Source organism: Myxine glutinosa, unplaced genomic scaffold, assembly GCF_964187855.1.
Source record: "Myxine glutinosa unplaced genomic scaffold, kmMyxGlut1.1 SCAFFOLD_2278, whole genome shotgun sequence".
NCBI classification, from domain to species: Eukaryota; Metazoa; Chordata; class Myxini; order Myxiniformes; family Myxinidae; genus Myxine; species Myxine glutinosa.
Genome location: NW_027618373.1, coordinates 54,511 through 69,506, shown reverse-complemented (window position 1 = coordinate 69,506; position 14,996 = coordinate 54,511). Strand labels below are relative to the sequence as shown.

The 14,996-nt window shown below is 45.0% G+C and overlaps 1 long non-coding RNA gene across 1 annotated transcript; it reads right to left on the bottom strand.

Annotated features, from left to right (window-relative positions):
* Window positions 1–2,963: 2,963 nt before the first annotated feature.
* On the bottom strand, window positions 2,964–14,288 carry LOC144889288 (uncharacterized). Its single transcript, XR_013621683.1, has 3 exons — window positions 14,162–14,288; window positions 3,959–4,128; window positions 2,964–3,053 (listed from the first exon to the last, which is right to left on the bottom strand). It is a non-coding gene; the product is annotated as an uncharacterized LOC144889288 (long non-coding RNA).
* Window positions 14,289–14,996: the final 708 nt, after the last annotated feature.

The following is a 14,996-nucleotide window of genomic DNA, read 5'->3' as shown; positions in this document are numbered from 1 at the left end:
TCAAATGCAACTACAAGTCTGGCAGCCATGTTTTCAATATGTTGAAAGAGTTTAAGAGCATAGACAGGTAAGCCTGCTCATAGTGAGTTGCAGTCATCCAAGTGTGAAGGTATGAGAGCATGAACCAAAGTTCCAGTAACCCTCTTATTTGAGCATGAGCAAACTCGTGAGAGCAACGCTTGAGAGTTTAATCTTGGTAAGATATTTTTTTTACCTGATGGGACCTCTGACCTTTGACCTCTTGACCACAAAATCGAATCAGTTCATCTTTACATCATTATACAACTTGTACCAAGTTTGACTGAGATCACTTCAGCCGTTCTCAAGTTATCATGGGAACAAAAACCTATCCGGACGCACGGACGGTCAACCCGAAAACATTACGCCTTCCGCAACTTCGTCGGTGGAGCCATAAAAATGATCTCACTCCTCTCTACTCATGCACGATCAGGACGAATTCAGGGCCAAAGTATTGCTAAACTATAGGTGTGTTTTCCAATTCACGTTCTGATTCATACTCAAAATATAACATTGAATTTAAATTAATTTGATCCTTGATCATAAACTGACGATTGTAATTGGACACAGATGAACTCAGAAATTGCTTAACCTCGCTTTTTGCTTCACACGTGCACTGAGTAAAAATGTTTGCACTCTTACATCGTCATCCTACGACTCCTCTGGAAGAAACTTGTTATGTGGATTGTCACATTCTTCAAGTTGGCACGGTCCACAGGCAGTAGTACATGGTAGTCCATATCGTCTACAAGAGCAGCGGAGTGTCTTGCAGGCAGTGGAGCAGTTACAATGAATGACCTTCAAGAGACTGTCTGGAGCAGCGTTCATTCTTGACAGAAGTGGGACAAACTGATTATCCTGCAGGCTCCACCCCCATTTCATGGCATCCATACCCTCTTCTTTTCCCATCCACACCATGATCTGGTAGTACCTTGGATGCCGAGTAATGGCTATCCTCTTTAGTGGCAAGTGCAAAGATTCCCTTGCAACATTGCGATATAACACCTTCAGCAAGAAGGTTGTCTCTGCTTCGTCTTTTGTAACACCCGAACGTCTGCCCCCAACTGAATCTGCTACCAAACTTCACTGTCGTAGAGCGTACTACCAGATCATGGTGTGGATGGGAAAAGAAGAGGGTATGGATGCCATGAAATGGGGGTGGAGCCTGCAGGATAATCAGTTTGTCCCACTTATGTCAAGAATGAACGCTGCTCCAGACAGTCTCTTGAAGGTCATTCATTGTAACTGCTCCACTGCCTGCAAGACACTCCGCTGCTCTTGTAGACGATATGGACTACCATGTACTACTGCCTGTGGACCGTGCCAACTTGACGAATGTGACAATCCACATAACAAGTTTCTTCCAGAGGAGTCGGAGGATGACGATGAATAGCGACTAACTGTATAAGACAACAAATGCCTAATGGGCTGGTAAACCTGGCTTACTGGATTACCTGATTACTTTGTGCTTATTTAAGTAATTTTCATGATTTTCTGGGTGCCTTAAACCTAGGTATACACACTGAAAAAATCTCTCTAGGTTGACTACTATTCGACACAGCCATTTTAGTGGATCAGGATGTCACCTTGGGATGCCATCTTGGACTTGTCAATAAATAATTAACTGATGGTAATTTTATTGATTCAATTGGATTCCTTGGGCCCTAAAACCTAGGGTTAGACACCAAAACCACCTTTCTAGGTTGAATAATAATTGAGATATGGCCATTTTAATCTCCCGGCGGCCATCTTGGACGCCATCTTGAAAATGACCCCTTTCCGGAAGTCAGATGTTACTAGATTTTTAGTATGTTATATAGCATGCCCAATGGTACCAGAATCCATTGAAAAACCTTTTGTATCAATTTTTTGGGGGTTAGGTGAGTTTTTTTCGTATATTGACCCCTCTATAGAATGATGCCCGTGCTCCAAACAGGGCACAGAACTGCATGCAACAACATGAGTACAGCATTTCCACCAGCCTGGACAAGCTCAGCATGGATGCCAGTGATCCCAGGGGCACTGACCCTTTCAATCAGTTCATCACAGCCTGTGTCCACATGCAAATGGGGTTCATAGTTGATTGGAGGATCAGCAATAAGGATAGTAACACCCGACATCCACCTCCACAGCTGCAGGGTAAACCCGATAAAGCAACTCAAAGTAACCAGCCCAGTGAGCCGATCAGTGGGATACAAAACCTAAACTGTTCAGCCTGGCGGAGGTATGCACTCTACCAAGGGCCGTTCTAGTTTTATGAATGTATTAGTAGTAAAGGTATTTGACTTTTAAAGTATTTTCAACGACTTACAACAACTTCATTTGCTGCAAGAAGTTATTTTGACAACGCACCTGTGAGCGAGATTCCATGACAAATACGGTCGATGCGCTACATCAAGCTCACTTGGGAGCAGCCCCTTTAATTATGGCAAGAACTAAAAATTTGGTTAAGGCATATCAGCAAATAACAGCTTACTTGTTCTCAAACTATATCATGGAATTTTCAATATCCACAAGGAAGCACATGAAGGTTGCTCATCAAAAACAAACACTCAAGAGAGCTTGCCATCAAAGACAAGAACATTATTAACGCACAGGTTGTAAACCTGGTGCGTTATAGCGTTTGCCTGGGAATTTTCTGTCGCTCATTTCCGTGGCTCAAAAGTGAAGCTAGTTTCTGTCGCTCAGATGTGTAGACAGTTTCTGGCGCTCAGATGTGTAAACATGACGTCATCAAATCTATATTTATGCTGCCGGTTCTGCTGCGAACTACTTCACCATGGAAAGTACCATATGAATAATAATTTCCATGTGCCAACCTGGGCGGAATCCAAGTGGATTCACTTGACTTGTTTAACCCCAATGTTTGCATTAAAGCAACACTGTTGTTTATCAGGCAAGTAACGATAACCGTCATGTTTTCGGATGTTTTATGATACCTGGATAATGGTCAGGTGGGTAGCACAGAAAGAAAAGGCCTTGATTTCTCTTCAATTCAACTGGTGATCGCTTCTTTTTGAAAAATGTATCCAAGTCTGAGGAGAGAAAAACATTGATCATGATAAATCAGGCTCACATTTCCGTTCAAAATATTCACTGGTACAGCAGCATATTTGCAGTAGATTTTCTAACCACCCGTCTGATCTGTGGCATCATTCAGCAAAGGCTTCTCTGCCAATAGGCACCAAAGAATATTACAAATTTAGAGGGTGAAAAACAGCTGAGGAAAAATCCAATCGAAAAATAGCTTAAGACCATGTATAGAATGAGCTCCATTACGAGGCTTAGACCATGAAAAAAATAACATAAAATAAAATAAAGCTATGGCAGCCAGTAAACCGAACGCTAGGGTTCAAAGGGTTAAGGGTCTTCGGAGTCTTTTTGGATCCCCTGGGTCTTTTGAGTCATCTGGGTATTTTGGGTCCTCCGGGTATTTGGGGTCCTATGGGTATTTGAGGTCCTCTGGGTATTTGGGGTCCTCTGGGTATTTGGGGTCCTCTGGGTATTTGGGGTCCTCTGGGTATTTTGGACCTTTAAGGGTGTCAGGGTTCTAAAGGGTCTTAGAATTTGTAATGGTCTTCGGGGTCTGAAATGGTCTTAGGGTTATAAAGCGTCTAATCTCTAAAGGGTGTTTAGGTAGCTTAGGGGTCTTAGGGGTCTTAGAGATCCTAAGAGTTTTAAGGGTCTTTGTGGGTCTTCATTGTCTTATTGGGTTTCAAGGTTGTTAAAAAAGAGTCTTTCGGGATCATAAAGTGTCTTAGGGTTCTAAAGAGTCTAATGTAATTAATACACACTCACATTTTGTGTGGACAAACAAACAGACAAGCAAACAGACCCAAATGCAATACCCTCTGCTTGGGCAAGGATAAAAAGAAGATGAAACTCAAAGCACCAGAGAGATGGGGCTACATCCAGGAATGTGCAAACGTGGGAGACTCACATCCAAATCCCAGCACAGCTTCATGGCTGAGCAAAGTCCCAAAAGTGTAGGTAGCCATACATTGGTACGTCCCCTCGTGGTGAAGTTTGTCGGGATTGCTTATTACCAATTTCCCTCCATCCAGGCTGTAGTTGCCACTGATGGTCAGCATCTCTTTGTTCAGAGTCCACCTGCAGGCCAAGTAAGTACAGGAAACCAAGACAAGTCAGTACAGCTCATTTTAAAACACTGCAGGGTTTGAGAACGAATCAAAGATACTTGACTCAACTAACATAAGAAAAGAGAATTACATTGTTTTGTAGATGTTCTAAAATTTGTGGAACATTTAATGAAATTGTAGGCATGCTTTAATAATGTCATAGCACCGCATTCAATAATTAATCATACAAATGTTATAAGGAAACATAAAGAAATGCAGATGCAAGAAAAGGAAATTCTGTCCATAAAGCCGGCCTCATATCCTCACAATAACAAAACAGACAGAAAGGGGGGAAGAAAGGGGGGAAGAAAGAAAGACACAAATAAATAAATAAATAAATAAAAAGCAAGAATATCATCTGATGCGTCAAATATAATCTTGTCACAACATTAGGCACATAGGATTGCCAACGCCGTTCCATTGCAGGTGACGAGATACGATCCTGGATAAGTCGCTACTCTGATGCAGGATACTTCACTGGCTTACCCTCAAGCAAACGTGCTCATTTGGCCCTCAGAAGGATATATAAATTCTACCACCTTGGCTGAGTCCACCGAAATGGAGTTATTTTAGCACAGCTGAGGATTGAACTCGGTATCTTGAGATTTTATCAGCCAATAGCCTCAACCATCATGTTAAGCCATCACCAAGCTTAACTGCATTTATTTTGCTACTGTTCAAGCTACAAAAAACAATTTGTGATATATGGCAATAGTTCTTTTTCTTCATCTTCCTCTTTGTATGCAGCTTCCTTTATTATAAAGTTATTTATCAAATTCTACTCCCTGCCAGCACCAACACAAACGCGTGCGCAAGAAAACTGAAATTGGGACGGAAGTTCACCTCTCAGCGTGACGACAACCCGAAGCACAGAGCCAAAGCTGCACTGGAGTGGCTCAGGAACAAAAGGATAAATGTCCTTGAGTGGCCCAGTCAGATCCCCGACCTAAATCCAATCGAAAATCTGTGGCATGACTTGAAGATTGCTGTCCATCAACGCTCATCCAAAAGAAGCTCATTCATGGCTACAGGAAGCGCTTGACTGCAGTCATTTCGTCCAAAGGTTGTGCTACCAAATATTAAGTCTAGGGTGTCAATAAGTTTGTCAATGCCATTTCTTTTTTTATTTAAAAGAATATGTTAAGCTCTGAATCAAAAACAAAGGTTCTGTGATATTAACAGCGAAATAAAGAATTGTGGAGACCAAATACTTTTGTCAATTTCAACTTATCTTCGAGAAAATTGTGATTTATTTGAAAAAGTGCAAGGGTGCCAATATTTTTGGCCATGACCGTATATTGGGGTGGTTCTTAGCTACATAAGGCAAAAAAAAAAAATTGCAATTTTTTTTTTTTTTTGTATACAACATCGAGGCTCGTGAAAGAGCGAACATTAATCACACAGAAAGACAAACCGACACATAAAACATATAACATCGGGAGCGGTAGACAAGATGGGGAGAGAGGGGGAAGGACACAAACACAACATTTGAGAGCAGGGACCGAGAGACATGGAGACATCGAGAGATCTGAGAGAGGGCGAGGGCTTTGGGGGGGGGGGCAAGGGAAGGGGGCGGTGGAAGAGGTATAAAACATATGGACACTGCCAGGACTTCCAGGAAAGAAGTTGAAATTTCAAACAAGGTGGATCTGGGGTGAATTAGCAGGGGTAGAAAAGATCAAGGTTTTGGATGGGGGAAGATAAGAGATGGTGGTGAACAGCTGTTTTAAAGACCTGGAGGGAGGAGTGGGATTAAAGGGAGTGAGGGAGTTTGTTCCAGAGGTGGGAGAAAAGAGGAATGTAAGAGTGAAGGTGAGCAGAGAGCCGAGATTTCGGCAGTTTAACCATCAGAGGGTTGCTGGCAGATCTTGTGTGACCTGTAGGAATATTTGGGGGACAGAGCACAGAGAGAGCTGGGGGAGCAAGGCCGAAGAGGAGTCGGTAGAAGACAGAAAGACCACCTACCTGCCTGCGGTGAGTGAGTGAAAGGCCCTCAGAGATAGCTTCATCGCGGGAGATTCCAATAATTCTGAAAGCTTTGGTTTCAACAGCGTGAAGCCGAGCTAGGTGTGAGGCAGGAGCACCGGCCCATAGGGGAGAACAGTATTCCATTGAGCTGCGGATGAAAGACTTGTATGTGGTGAGGGGCTCAGGTGTGCCGAGGAAGGACTTCACACGACGGAGGATGCCCAGTCGGCGACTGGCTTTGGAGGCCAGCTTGGAAATGTGGTTTTCCCAAGAAAGATCATGGCAGATAGTGAGACCCAAAAGCTTGAGCGACAGAACTTCTTGGAGAGGATTGTTGAGAAAGTAGATGGGAGGGTTGTCCAGTCGATCTTTTCGGAGAGACATAGTAAGAGTGTGAGATTTGTCAGGATTGAAAGACATGTTCCACTTGTTTGACCAGTCTGTGATTTTGTCCAAGTCTTCAGAGAGTGAGGAGGCTGCAGACTGCCGATCTGAGGGAAGAGGAATGGAGCGGCAGAGAGTGGAGTCATCAGCAAAGAGATAGAGAGGATTTTCAAGAGAGTCAGAGAGATCATTGATGAAGACCAGAAAAAGCACGGGGCCCAGAACACTGCCTTGGGGAACTCCAGCCTGAACAGGAAGAGGAGATGAGAGAAACCCATTCAGGGCCACACGTTGACGACGACTAGAGAGGAAGTCCGCCAGCCATGCGTGGAGATTTCCATGGATACCAAAGGAGGAGAGTTTGGTGAGCAGAGCGGGGTGCCAGACCGTGTCGAAGGCACGTGATATGTCGAGGGAGACAGCTCTAATTTCCTGTTTGGCATTGAGGACCTCCATCCATTGTTGAGACAGCAGAAGCAGCATGTCCAGAGTAGAGTGACCTGGTCTGAAACCAAATTGATGATCAGAGATCAAGCCATTGGAGAAGAGGAAAGATTTCATATCCGAAGCAATGATGGATTCCATGACTTTGCTGATAATTGGGAGAAGGCTGATTGGTTTGTAGTTGCTAGGATCTGTTTTTGCACCTTTTTTGTGCATAGCGGTGATGTTGGCTGATTTCCAGGCAGATGGCAGTTGACCTTGAGCAAAAGAGAGGGTGAAGAGAACAGAGAGAGGGTGAGATAGAGTGGCAGAGCAGGATTTTAGGACCCGTGGGCTGATGCCGTCGGGTCCAGTTGCAGAATCAGAGTCCAGGGTTGACAGAAACTTTTCCACCTTGTCAGGAGGAAAGGACACGGAGTCCAGGAGCAGCAGGGTACGACTGGGTATGGTGGGTACAGAGAGGGATGGGTTTGGGACACAAGATTAGAGGCAAACACAGAGTTGAGGCATTCAGCTTTTTCACGTGCGGAGTCAGCTGTGTAGCTGTTTGAGGTAAGGGAGGGGATGGAGGGGGAACAAACACCAGAAACGGATTTGACCAGACGCCACCAGGATTTGGAAGAGGGAGACAGATAAGAGAGTTCGGTCTTGAGAACGGAGAGATATTGTTTCCTACCTCTCCTGAGGGTGGACACACATTTTACTCCTCACCTTAAATTTTTTTGGTATTGAGGTAAAACTTCTGCATATAAATTATTTTTTGAATATATCAAGTTTTAGGGGTTGCACAGTGACTCATGGCTGCCAGCCACTCATTGTTTGTGCCCGAGAAGCGTCGATTTCCTGCAATCGGGAAACCTCTTTGCGATGTTCTGTCACAACTGGAAGCAGATACTGGGTTTGCTGTTCATCCCTTGTCAGGAGACGATTGTACTCTTCAATGAGAGCAACTGCCTCCACCAGAGTACAGCTGTACTGTATTCAATTAACTTAAAAACAACTTTAAAATGTGCAGTAGATAGCAAGGTCATAGGTCAACTGTCATGGTCAAAATCACAAGTATAGCAGGTGGAGAATAAATAATCAACTCCAAACATTTATGTGAGCCAAATATGTGAAATTACATACTCCATGTGCAACCCCGACATTTGGTCCAAATGGCTTAAAATTTAACCACAAGGGTTTTTTATGCATACAAAAAAATGTAAGTGTTAGGAGCATGAGTTTAATTTTTTATTTTTTTTTAAGAACCTGAAAACACCTGATCACCCCCTCCCCCACCCCATTCCCATGCCTCCTCCCCACAGGCTAACTCCGAGGGCCTAACTTTCATTTTTAAGACTGTGTGTATCTATATATATATATATATGTACATGTCGAAAGATTTGTGGCTCAGGATTCAAATTGTAAATGATAGTGTCGAGGATTTCATATATCCTGAGAAAAGTTATGAAACCAGGCAGCATTGGTCCATTACTATGGAAACTGTTGGCCCTTTCAGGAAGAGTGAGAAAACAAAGAGCACCTGCTTTAATTGTTGTTTGCCTGGCCTTGGCAAACATCTCCTGCAATTTCATTTCCTCTTGTTACCCTCGCCAGAGGAGACGGTATTGCATTTGAGTCGATTTGTTTGTTTGTCTGGTTTTTTTTTGTCCGCACAGAATAAATATGATTTTCTCTGCAACCGTTGGTCCGATTGACAGGAAATTTTCACCATAGGTGCAACTCCACGTATATAATTTTTTTATGATAATTATGACGTCATAGTTCACGTGGTTCGGTCGCCATCTTGGAAAAACCGAAAAACTTTGCATCTCTATATCCCCGAAAGCGCTGAATAGAAAAAATTAAGACATGGCTCATTGTAAAGAACTCTCCATGTGGAATAAAATGTTAATGATGATGTCATAGGTGCCTCCATTATGACGTCATAATTCGACAAGTACAAAACATCATCCGATCAAGGTGAAATTTCTTCTTGGGCGTCATGTAGGCATAAATTGGTGGAGAAAAAAAAATATGATGTCATCGGTCACGTGCTTCGGCCGCCATATTTGTTTTAACACAAAAGCCTTAAAAACCACTGAAAATACACCCTGGCGAGGGTTTGCAATCTCCAATTGCTCTTTCTTGTTTCTTATCTTGTTATTGCATGCCCACCTTAGCTTGTCTAAAAATGTGTGGGTGAGACAGTTTTCTTCTGAGCTGAAAAACAGGTGCCTTATCTGGTTCCGTTCAAATGATCCTTGAACATACTATATAAACTATGGATGGTCGTGTGTAAAGGAATGAAGAGCTGTGTTGGACGGAGGGTTACTGACACTCCCTGCAGCTTTCCTTCCATGTACATGTAAATGTCCTATCTTTAATAATAAATTCCCCTGTAACTGTCCGAGTCGTGTCAAATGATCATTCCTGGGGAGGGTGAGGGGGGGGGGGTGGGGTGGGGTAAATCCCCCACAATAGCACACTGAACAGTAAAAGAATTAAAAGTTCTTTATTAATAAGCCTGACGTTTCAAGAACAACTAGTTCACTTCCTCAAAGACATTGAGTGTGGTGTTAACTGTTAAGTTCCGTTGGGGACGGTTCACGTGATGGATTGGTCCAAGTCCTTGCCGATCACGGGCTTCGCTGCATTCAAATGACTCTGCCATTTTTTGCCTTTGCGTGATACTATGTATGTGGGGTGTAAGTCGATGTGTCGGTTGATGGAGTTTTTATCACGGTACCAGGCCTCGATAATCTCACGGTTCACTCTCAAAGATCCTGTGCCAAGGATCGTGGTCTGATTCCATGACAATGTATGTTGGTGTGTGTGTGTGTGTATATGTGTCGCAACCAATGACAACCTGTCTTGTCTTACAGCACGTTGCATGGTGTTCGGTTAGCCTTGTGGTTAAGTGTTTGGATGTTTGGCCCACATAATTGGCTTCACAATCTTCACATTGTATGTTGTAGATGACATTCTTTCTGTCAAATTTGTTCACCTGGTCTTTTGGCTTTGACAGCTGTGCTCGTAAGGATGTTTGTGGTTTATGGGTGTTGTTGACGCATTCACGTAGAATGCGGCTTGTGGTTTCAGAAGCGTGTTGTATGTATGGAAGGGCCACCGTGTGTGGAGGTGTGGTTGGATTGTTGTTGTTGTAGTTGGATTTCCGGCGACAAGATTTGATGAATGCATTTGGGTCGTGGTTTTCTCGCAGTAGTTGAGTGACATGCAACATTTCCATCTGGCCTTGTTCATGGTCACTGCAGTGTGTTTTTGCTCAATCTATTAAGCTGCGAACACAGCTTATTTTGTGGCAGGTGGGATGACCACTACGGTAATCCAATACTTTGTCTGTGTTAGTAGGTTTATGGTACACCTGCGTGTGTAGCTTGCCGTTTCCGTCTCTGGAAAGATGTACAATCAGGAATGGTAGAGACCTAGCCTGTTCTACTTCACATGTGAATTGTATTGCTGGCCATGTTGAATTTATATTGGTGTGGAAACGGTCAACATCCGCCTTCGTTATGATCGTGAATGTGTCGTCAACGTACCGCAGCCACAACCTCGGAGAAGGCTCACCATGTAGTGTTAGATCTTCAAAGCGTTGCCTCACCAATTCGGCGATGAGCCCTGAGATGGGTGAGCCCATCGGGGTTCCTTCATGTTGATGATATATGGTGCTGTCGAATACAAAGTACGTTGATTTGAGGCAGAGTTGAACGAGGGTCATGAGATGACCAAGCTGAGGCGGCTGTTGCTCGCTAATTCTTGGTCGTTGGTGACGTATTGTTCTCAGGTCTGCGTTGCTAATTCGACGGGTATGGATGTAAATAATGAAACCATGTCGAATGAAATCATTATTTCATCACTCTCTCAGTGGACATTTCTGATTTGGTTGATAAAATCTTTGGCGTTCTTTACATTGTGTGCTGAATGTGTTGTTAAGTGTTTGAGTCGGTGGAAATCCACTTAGCCAGATTGTAGGTGGGTGCTCCTCGGAGTGCCACGATATGTCGTAGTGGGACATCGATCTTGTGAATCAGTCGTAACCCGTAGAAGCGTGGAATGACGGAGTCGTTTGGTCTCATCACGTCCAATTCTCGTTTTGTGAGGAGGTTTACATCTCGTAGTTTCTGTAAGGTGGTAGTTACCTGCTTGTCAATGGTCTTTTTAGGGTCACACGGCTTTCTGTGGTTTTGAAAAAAAAAGGAAAAAAAAAAGTGTTTTTTCCCACCGACAGTTTTTTTTTGTTTTTTCCCACTCTCCCACAGACAGCCTCCCCCGCTCTCCCACCGACAGCCTCCCCCGCTCTCCCACCGACAGCTTCCCCCGCTCTCCCGCCGACAGCCTCCCCCGCTCTCCCACCGACAGCCTCCCCCGCTCTCCCACCGACAGCCTCCCCCGCTCTCCCACCGACAGCCTCCCCCGCTCTCCCACCGACAGCCTCCCCCGCTCTCCCACCGACAGCCTCCCCCGCTCTCCCACCGACAGCCTCCCCCGCTCTCCCACCGACAGCCTCCCCCGCTCTCCCACCGACAGACTCCCCCGCTCTCCCACCGACAGCCTCCCCCGCTCTCCCACCGACAGCCTCCCCCGCTCTCCCACCGACAGCCTCCCCCGCTCTCCCACCGACAGCCTCCCCCGCTCTCCCACCGACAGCCTCCCCCGCTCTCCCACCGACAGCCTCCCCCGCTCTCCCACCGACAGCCTCCCCCGCTCTCCCACCGACAACCTCCCCCGCTCTTCCACCGACAACCTCCCCCGCTCTTCCACCGACAACCTCCCCCGCTTTCCCACTGACAACCTCCCCCGCTCTCCCACCGACAGCCTCCCCCGCTCTGCCACTGACAGCCTCCCCCGCTCTCTACTGTTGTACTTGTGTGCTTCCCTCTCTCTCCCCATCTTGTCTCCCGCTCCTTTTATCATGTTTTTTTTTTTATGTCAGATTGGTTTTTTTGTGATTGATGTTAGCTCTTACACGAGCCTCGATCTTGTATACAAAAAAAAAAAAAAAAAAAAAAAACGCCATTCAGGGCGTGGTCTCACGCTCATTATGTGGCGCCCAATGATGAACCTCGGGGCATGGCCTGTCATCCGGTCCTCCGAGGCGGAGCCTCGCCGTCCTTCGGGAATGTTTGGCTGGGCGGGGTTCCTTTGCCAATCGGCAAATGTTCGGGTTTCTGTCGGGTGATTATGGTTGTTGTAATGGCGGCCCTTTTTGATGAAATAAAACAAAGGGAAATTTCACGGGGAGGCAATACATACTGGGAATTATTCTTAAGCCCTATCTAGATCACACACGCTCCACCCCCCATACGAAGACACGCAAACACTCTTAACCTGAACATTTACCCTGCTTATGTACATCGTGATGGGCTTCTTCTTCTTCGTATCACATGGTCCATACTAAAATCTACACATTCCTACTTTCCTTAGGTATTTCATGCCTACCCCCACAAATGTAACAATATATATATATATTCCATTGAAAGCAGCTGTTTGCAAGGTATTAGGATCTATACTTCTGAACTTTTAGATGGTCCAAGGAGAGTTTCCATGTCACAATCAGATTATATGTTGGTAAAACAAACTCGTATGTCAATGACTTTTGTATCAATGGTTGTGGCTCATGGAAGAGCTGGAAAGGGAAAACACCAATTGCAGAGTTGAAATGAGAGTGAGATAAAGGGGAATGGGAGAAGGAGACATGGGGGTGAACAAGCTGCACAAATTAAGAAAAGGAAGGGGAAAGTGGGAATGAAATAAATCAGGAATAAACCAACAGACTAATAACTGAAAAGAGGTGAGTAAGAGGGGGGATCACAACAATTTGGAAAAGGGGAGTGTTTGGGAATGGGGTCATTTTGGGGTAGAATATATCATGAGTGTAGATGGGGGATGACCTGAGATGGTGGTGAACAGCTGTCTTGAAGCCCTGGAGGAAAGAATGGAACTGAACAGACTGGGAAAGTTGATTCCACAGGTGAGAGAAAATAGGAACAAATGAGTGGAGGTGAGCAGTTAGCCTGGATTTTGGGGGTTTAGCTAGAAGAGGTTTAACAGTCCAGGTGCACCCTGCATAAACATGAAAGGGACAGAGCCAAGGAGACCTAGGGCAGAGATTACAACAAAAAGGAAGTGGTAGAATACAGAGAGCACCAACCAGCCTGCGATGTGAAAGTAACAGGGCTAGACACTCAGATTCGTCACAGGAGATCAAATATATTTTGAATGCACGGCTTACCACGGCTTCACGAATGATAAGGAATGAGGCCGAGGCGCTAGCCCAAAGGGGAGTACTCCATCATGCTGCGAATGAAGACCTTGTAGGTTGTGAAAAGTTCAGATTGGCCAAGGAAAGACCTTGCATGACAGAGGATGCCCAGTCGGTGGCTGGCTTTGGAGGCCATCTTGGAAATATGGTCTGCCCAAGAAAGATCAAGGCTGATTGTAGGGCCCAAATGTTAAAGTGACTTAACCTCTTCATGTGGTTTGTTTTCCACCATCAGATTGTTTACCACTATCACACGATCCTTTTGGAGAAACAAAGTGAGAGTGGGATTTGTCAGGGATGGAAGACATACAAGTGAATACATACGCCAATCTAGAGGGTGCTGCCTCTCTCTCTAAAGGATGAGGTAAGGGTGGAGTGGAGGCTGGAGTGGAGTGGAAAGTGGAAAGGTGTAGAGTGCAAAAGGGTGGATTCATCAGAAAAGAGGTAAGCAAGATTTTCCAGTGAATCAGAGAAAATGGGGAACAATGAGACGAGGAACAACACTGGGCCCAAAACAAGGCCTTGGGGCACTCCAGTGTTGACAGGAAGAGGAGATAAGAGTATTCCGTTAAGAGCGACACGCTGATTATGGGATTGAAGGAAGTCAGTGATCCATGACAGGAGGTGGCCTTGGATGCCATAAGCTGGAAACCTTGAGGAAAACGTGTGGGGTGATGGGGAGGCATGCGCCCGGCATCATTTAGCATATATGGCATTTTAACATTTGGCATTTCTAGCATATATGGCATTTTATTCTAGTCATTGCGATTGACCCTTTAGGCCCTCAAGGAAACTTGGAATGGCCGCAAAAATTTTACCGATTTAAAGGCTGCACCATCCATAAACCCTCCGAACGATTAGTACAGGTACAGCCCAAAAAGGTGAATATTGAAGTTTTAAGTTCTAGGCTAATTTGCATGCAAGAAAGAAATGGACGTTTAACCTGTATGAGGGAGCTGGATTCCCGTAGGCTTTGCAGTTCAATGTCACCTTCTCCAACGACACCTCTGGATGAATCGTGTCCTCTGGCTGTTCCACCAAAATAGGCCCGAAAGGCTCCATGTCTTCAGCTGCAGACACCATTCTTACATGTGATCTACTGAGGACATATTCGATCTAATCAAGAGACTGACTCAACAGGCTCCTTCATTTTGTACTTTTGCTCATCTCTATGTGCATTTACATTGTGAGTGGAGTTTGCAAATGAGGGTTGAATTAATCGAAAGCCTCAATCGGATCTTACGTACGCGCAGAACGAGCCACATCCTTCTGGCATTTCTGCATCGTTCATGAATCCTTCCACACACTCATTATTGTTATTATCTCGTCATTATTCTCTCCTTCTAATTCCTTAAGCAGTTTGATGATCGCACACGCATTACAGGCAGAATTTAGAATTAGGCAAAGCTTGGTGAACACAACGACCTGATATATTTGCGAATAATATGATGGGAAGGTTCATGTCCATTGGAAGGAATGAGGTGCCTGAAAAATCACAGTAAAAACCTCTCTGGCAAGCAATGTTTTTTCAGTTTGCGTAATCTCTTGCATACACCACAATTGGTAACACGATTGGTCTGAATCCAGGATTGAAAGCACCAGAAGAGGTGAGAATGCTTTCCCAACATCCTCAACCCTCCCAATCCACACCCCCCCCCCCCCCCCCCCACCTCCTCCCTACATACCCTCCTCACTGCCACGTGTGTGCACACTGACATGTCTATCTTGGGTTTGAATCCTGACTCAGTTATAAACTGTCATCCCGGTGTTTCACATCC